General features: G+C 37.3%; 1 long non-coding RNA gene across 1 annotated transcript; it reads left to right on the top strand.

Moving 5' to 3' along the window:
• The first annotated feature begins 3,412 nt into the window (after window positions 1-3,412).
• LOC133874783 (uncharacterized) lies at window positions 3,413-5,708 on the top strand. Its single transcript, XR_009901380.1, has 3 exons — window positions 3,413-3,885; window positions 4,859-4,970; window positions 5,514-5,708. It is a non-coding gene; the product is annotated as an uncharacterized LOC133874783 (long non-coding RNA).
• Window positions 5,709-7,320: the final 1,612 nt, after the last annotated feature.

Here is a 7,320-nt window from a genome sequence, read left to right as displayed (position 1 = left end):
GTTGACACGAACCCGACTCGCCAACCCGAATTGCCAAGCCTATACATAGTTCAATTCAGTCTGTAAGTGTGCCATAATCGAAGTATATATGTGACAATTCTTTTCCATAGTATGTTCGTTAATGTGTTTTGGGGTTTTTTTTTTAGTTAGTTTGAAAACGTGTTCTAATATGACATAAAGGTGAAAACAATTTTTGTGTTTTTAGTAGGCCTCACACGAATTCAACACGAAATTAAAGGGTTACAATTGAAAAGTCTGACTCGTTTAATTACATAAATTGGGTTAGGATTGACCTCTATAGTTTTATACCTATGCTTCAACATAACACTACCCGAATCCAGCACAAAATTAAAGGGTTAGGGTTGAGCAGTCTAACCCATTTAATTAAATGGGTCGGGTTATGGTTGACTTTTATAATCTTATACTTATGCTTCGATACAACACGACCCAAACCCAACACGCAACATAATGGCAAACAATTTTGATATGATCCACGAACCAAACATGAAATAAAAGGGTTAGGATTGAGCAGTCTGACCTGCTTAATTAAATAAGTCAGGTCAAGGTTGGCTTATATAGTCTTATGCTTATGCTTCGACACAAATTGAATCCAACACACGACATAATGGCAGGTAATTTTGACATGATCCTCGAACCCAATACAAAATTTGAGAGTTAGCTAAGGTCTTTGAGGGGTTTGACCCGTTTAATTAAATGGATCGAGTTAGAGTTGACCTATATAGTTTTAGGGATAATTGCATCGTTGGTCCCTATGGTATACCATAATTATTTTTCACTCCCTATGGTTTAAAAAGTTCATGGGAGATCCTCGTGATATACAATAATTACAAATCGATCCCTGGCGTCAAATTCTGTTAAATTTTTTAACAGATTCCGTCAAATGCCACGTCAGCGACACGTGTCCACCGTAAAATAAAAAAATATAAATTTATTAAAAAAATTTTATCGGGCCACCCCCGGCCACTAGGGGTGGCCGAGCGCCACCCCTGCGGCCACCCCCAGTGGCTGGGGGCGGTTTGGGGGTGGCCAGCTCCTTCAGGTTTTTTTTTTTTTTGTTTTTTTTTTAAAAAAAGAAAATAAGTATTTTTATTTATTTTTTTATTACGGTGGACACGTGTCTCCATCTTATTGGCGACACGTGTCGCTGACGTGGCATTTGACGGAATCTGTTAAAAAATTTAACAGAATTTGACGCCAGGGATCGATTTGTAATTATTGCATATCACGAGGACCTCCCATGAACTTTTTAAACCATAGGGAGTGAAAAATAATTATGGTATACCACAGGGACCAACGGTGCAATTATCCCATAGTTTTATACCCATGTCTCAAAACCCGAATCTGACGTGCAAACACGAACTGTCACCTCTATTTTGAGTAGGATTTTATATTTTAAGTTATTTTTTAATGTTTTTGATTTGAGAATAGAAAACGAAATCGTTATCAAACACAACAATAAAGAATTTGCAGATGAACAATACTCGAAAGAAATAAATCAATAACAACAAACAATATGATAATTTATAGATATCATTTCTTAATTAATTCATTTATTATATTAACTGCATATCACAACAAAAGAAAGTTTGGTGACACTAGAGACAGGCGTATTATTTAATATGTTTGGCCTGCCAATCAACCTTAATTGGCTTACATCGATGCTTGGAAGCTGCATAGGCTTTCCGCTTGCAAAGCTCAAAGCCCTTGTGCTTCTGCTTGATGTAGGCATCAGCTTCCACATTGACACTTTCTTCGAATTCGTAAACTTCCCCACCGCTCCTATTCTTACCGCCTGCTTCTTCATCGACTCGCTCATACCCGATCACCTCAATCTTTTCTTGGAACTGCACAGGGTTTTGATGCTTGGGACGGTATTTGTAGTGGTCAGATCCACCATGGTCTTCTTCGTAAGCGACCTTGTTGTTGAAGGCCTTATACACGTTTGGGTACTGGGGAATCTCGGGGAGCCTCGTAGGAATCCTTTCCATTCTGTGAATATGAGTATGGTAATCGTGGGAAGTGGTGTCCCAGCCATGCTGGTTCTCGCCAGTGTGGATGTCACTGCTTCTTCTCATTGTGTTAATTTGCTGGCTTGGTTCACGACTACGGGTGATGGACAAGGCAATTAATTTATACTTCAAAAAATAAAAAATAAAAAAAATCTCTCTTGATTCTTTAATGATAAGGTGGTGATGATGAATCTAATTCTCCATCTTTCTTCAGTATCAAATTAAACATCAGCTGATTTCAGTCATAATTTTGGGATGGATCGAATAGGAATGGATTCTTTGAAAGTAACATGCATGAGCATGACTGAGGCATAATGGGTCTTGTTAGAACAATTTATTAGTAGTGCCGAATGCTAGCTGGACCAAATTGTACCAAATTGAACAGTTTCTCTGTTTCCCTATCTCACACTAACATCGATCATTTGTTGGTTTTGATTACATTTGTAGACAGATAAATTACCAAATTCTAAAATGGTACCCGAGAAGCTCATTCCGAACTGGTTGATCAGTCGGATGAGAATGTTTTTTTTGGAGTTTTTAGGATTCATCGCAAAGTCTCGTTCGAACGAGTTAGTGATCTCATCCGAATAAGATTGTGCGTGGCTGATTTTTTTTAGAAGGGTTGCGACTTTTTAATTTCTCTATTTAAGCGTAATAAGGACGGTTTAGGCCGCTAATAATTTGTAATTTTCATTAGTATTCAATTAGAAACACTCTCTAGCTAAGAGTGATTTTTATCTATTGTTCCTCAAATCCATAATTTGTTATTGGTTTTGGGAAGATTTGAATCTACTATTGTTTGTTTTTGTGATCCACAACACCCACGCTGCATTATTATTCTGAAATTTGATTGATAAAGATATCAGCACCCACGTCATGCTTCATCTATATATTGATGAATATTCCAATTAAGTAAAACAACCCAAGATTTGGATGGGCATGTTCTTTAACGGTGGATAAAAAGATTGGAAATAAATTTGCCATGTGTTCTTGAATCATATCATATATATATATATAGGAAAATGTTAGATTTACAACACCAATACAACAACTGTACAACAATCCTTCACATGAGGGTGGGTTCTACATACTGGGGCTCACTCTCATGTGAGGGGTTGTTATACAGTTGTTGTATTTGTGTTGTATAAGAATCAAATCCCATATATATAGGAAAATATTAGATTTACAACACCAATATAACAACTGCACAACAACCCCTCACATGAAGGTGGGTCCCACACACTAGGGCCCACCCTCATATAAGAGGTTGTTGTGCAGTTGTTATGATGGTGTAGTGTAAGAATCAAATCCCTATATATATATATGATGAGAAATGATTTTCCACACATTTTTCACAATAACCGCACAACAAGATAACGTGGCCGGCTGATTTTAATTTTTTTTTTTTCATTTTCTTTTTTCTGCTTGAAAACCGGTTGGTCCCCCCACCCCCTCTCTCTCTGAAATTTCTCGTCCGTACAGTCCCATCCCCCTCGGCGTCCGCGTCCCTCCAACCGGCAGTCCCCCTCTCTCTCAACTGCAGCATCCGTACAGTCCCCCGTGCAGTCCCCGTCCCTCTCGGCGGCTTCCTTCTCGGCGTCCGGCGTCGCTCTCCGGCAGTCCCCCTCGATCTCTCTCTCTCTCTGCATCGTCCGGAGCTCAGTCGCCGGTAGTCCACGTCCATCTCGGCGGCTTCCTTCTCGGCGCCCGGCGTCCCTCTCCGGCAGTCCCCCTCTCTCTCTCTCTCTCTCTCTCTCTCTGTGCATCGTCCGGAGCTCAGTCGCCGGTAGTCCCCGTCCCTGTCGACGGTCAGCCTCATCCGTCGTCCGGCGTCCCCTTCCGGCTAAAAAAACAGGTTCTCTCTCTCTGGCCGGATCTGTTGCTATATGTTGTTCTCTTCGCATATACGAGCATTTCGTAACATGTTTCTGCTTTTCTTTCTTGCTTATTATTTTTCTGAGTTTCTCCATTTGATTTTATTTTCTATATGCTTGTCAATTTTGAACATTTCTTTTTCATACTGCCTATAAATTAATATGTAACAAAAACAGGAGAGCGTGTTATCTTTGTCAAAACTATCTTGCTATATGGGTATATTGGGAGGTAGTATGTGAGGCTTCCGTTCTTCATTCATCCCCTTTCATGTTCTTAAAGTAATCCCCTTGGATTTTTGGGAACTTCAAATTTTTCTAAGTGTTCGTTTTCAGTGGCAAACCTTGGATTCAGGCTGTACTTAGACTAGACCACTCTAGAACTTAATGATATTTAACAGTATAACAAAACCATAAGAATGGTATCCTGAAATCTTAATTATATTTGTTGATCAGGCATCCTTGGTGTGCCCGACACATTAGTTATTCTACCTTTCATTTATTTACTACCAGATAGGTGTAGTTTAAATTTGGCATTGCAATTCATTTGTGCATCAACAATATCAATGAGTCTGAAATTTTACAGAAGCAGGCTGGTGTCCAGGGTTTTACTTTTACTTTTTTATTTTTGTGGTCTTGAAAATGGTGTTGAACGCCCCTTCATCAGAAAACCATTCTAGAATCGAGGGTTGGAAGCATATTTGCTTAACCAAGTTGATATTCCTTTGCCATGCCTGGAGATAGTAACACTGTTTTCCATTTCCTACGTATCCCTAAAAATGCAATTTGTAATCCATGATTCTTCTTTGTCCAAAACAAAATGACAACTTGTTTCCTCTTTTTTTCTCAGAATTGTATTGTGCAATTTTTTTTTAATTCCTCCTGAAATCATTAAAATTATATAGTTGACTGTCATAGCGTTTCTAATATTATTTTAGTTTTTTTTATTACTTTCAGATCTTCTACTTGAATGCACCCCGATTTGGGCTCAAGCGGATTTTTTTGGAGGATTTTTTATTTGGGGTCACACTTATACCATGGACACAATTTCGGTTGCGGTTCACTTCTGGTAAGTATGACAGCGTTTGTTTCCTTGGTCATAGCTCACATATGGATCATCCTTTCATGTTTTTAACTGAAATCATCTATTCATATTAAGCTGTCTCAGAGAGGGAAAAGGGTTCATGTGCATCTACAGGAAGACCATAACTATAATATACTGCATTCTGTCAAATGAGGAAGTTGAGATGGGCTTTAATATTGCAATGTTCTAGGTGTTGATTGTGCAGTGTTGGTGCATACGAATTTATTTTATGAATGGAATTTAAATTTATTAGATGTTCTTAAGTGTGTTACAAGGTAAAACTTTTAAGTATTTGCTATAATTGCATCTAAGCCAAACTAGAGTGCGACTCAAGCATATGCTTAGGCCAATGACCCAAATAGTAAGCATCTATGATCTTGTAAAGTCTTGGTGCAGCCATTTAGATTTGAGTCTACCATGTGTGATGGCCTAGATGACACATATATATGTATGCTTTAGTCTACAATTGCAATATTTGGTTTTTTTTTTTTTACTAATTGTCGTGGTTCTATTTTGTGCACTTTGTAGATTGATTTGGATTGGCTACAAGCTTGCTGATTTTATCTACCAGGGTCACTTAGAAGGTCACGAAAAGTATAAAAGAAAAGTACATAATACATAGTTATTTGTATTGCTTTAACATTTTTACCTATTATGGTCACTTTATGTGGTTGATTTCCTTATGGTTGTGTCAAGACAATAATGTCTTTCCTTGTAACAATGATATCATTTGGAGTTGGGCAATATCATTTATTTTTTGTACTTCTAAAATAAATAATTATTTAGAAATTCTTTTGATTAGATTGTTTCAAGGTTTTGGCTTTTACAGATGATACAATGGTTAAATTTCATCATTTATCTCTTTTTCTTGTTGGGTTTGGCACTCTTTTTCTTGTTGGGGTTGGAATTTGCCAAACGGACTTTGCTAGCTGCAATTTTAATGTACATTCATATTAACTTGAAAAAGACTCGTGCTTTTGCATTAACTTGATGCATAAAATTTACAAAAAGTCGTTCCATTTGTCCCGCCAATCATGTAATTATCAAATTACATTCTATGCGTAATTAACAACCAACATACAGACCTGAAATCTCTTGATGTACAGGAAACAAGAACCAATAGCACAGAGTCCATGTTGCAACCTTGGCATCTTATCAATACACAAAAAAAGAAAAAAAAAAAATACAATTTGGTATCTTTCAAGTGATTGCTCTTTCGTTTGAATCAAACCGGCACTTGTTTTAAAACATTTTGTTATATCGGTGTTACCATTGTTCAAAGAATTGTTGTTTGAATCATGAATTGATATACAATTAAAATACAGAGAACTCTGCATCACTGAGGGCACCGTTCCTATCATGGTCACAAAGAATAAATATCCGCTTCAAGGCTCGAACACATCTGGGCCTCAAAGTCTGTGTTTCCTGATCAAATAGTGGACCTATTGGATGAAGCACAGCTTTTTATGCATAGTAGAAAACTTCAGGGATCTACAAAATTAAAACATTTCAACATTAAACTCCAAAAACTAGAACGAGAATGCAAGAATCAAACATTGCTTCAGATAATCAGAGTCATCCAACTAAATGCGGGATATATTAAACCAAAATCAGATCCTAGTAATCACTAGCTTGAACTGAGTCCCTGATACACAAAGTAAAAGTTCAATCAAAACAAATCAATTACTATACAAAATCCACGTAAGGAGGCGCACCAAAAGGGAAAATAATACACAGGCATAACTGCATACAGTACAAGACTGCCATGCATAGCACATATAGAACCTATCAGATGCCGCTACAGTGTCCAAGCCAGGATCTTATCCTTGGGGGGGGGGGGGGGGGGGGGGGGGGGCAGTGCACATAATTAAAATAACATAATCAATATAAATTATTGCTACTTTGATCTCAAACCAGATTTCGCAGAAGAAGAAAAAATCAATTTATAAAGATCAGACTAGTTCAGAATGTTTTGATATCTTCAATACCGAATCTTTAGGTCAAATTCTCAAGTTCAATCTTTTTTGAAAAGAACAACAGAAAGAAAGTAGCCAATTGTTCTTATTTAATATGGCTTCTATTTGATTTAAGAAGCCGGTCCATGTTCAAACCTATTGTAAGCATGTAACTCTTAAGCCATGGGCATTAGAAAAAAAAAAATCAAGAAATTCAGAAAATAGTATTTGGCATCATTTTAGTATAGATTATAATTATATCCATGAGCAACTGAAATACCAATTGCTTAGTAGAAAACTGATGTTTCCACAGGCATTTTTGCTACACACAACAAATTATAGTTGCCTGAAGACCCCAATCGTTTTACCTTCTCCAAAAA

Source organism: Alnus glutinosa, chromosome 8 (genome assembly GCF_958979055.1).
Source record: "Alnus glutinosa chromosome 8, dhAlnGlut1.1, whole genome shotgun sequence".
Classification (NCBI taxonomy): domain Eukaryota; kingdom Viridiplantae; phylum Streptophyta; class Magnoliopsida; order Fagales; family Betulaceae; genus Alnus; species Alnus glutinosa.
This window is presented reverse-complemented; position numbering and strand designations above follow the sequence as displayed.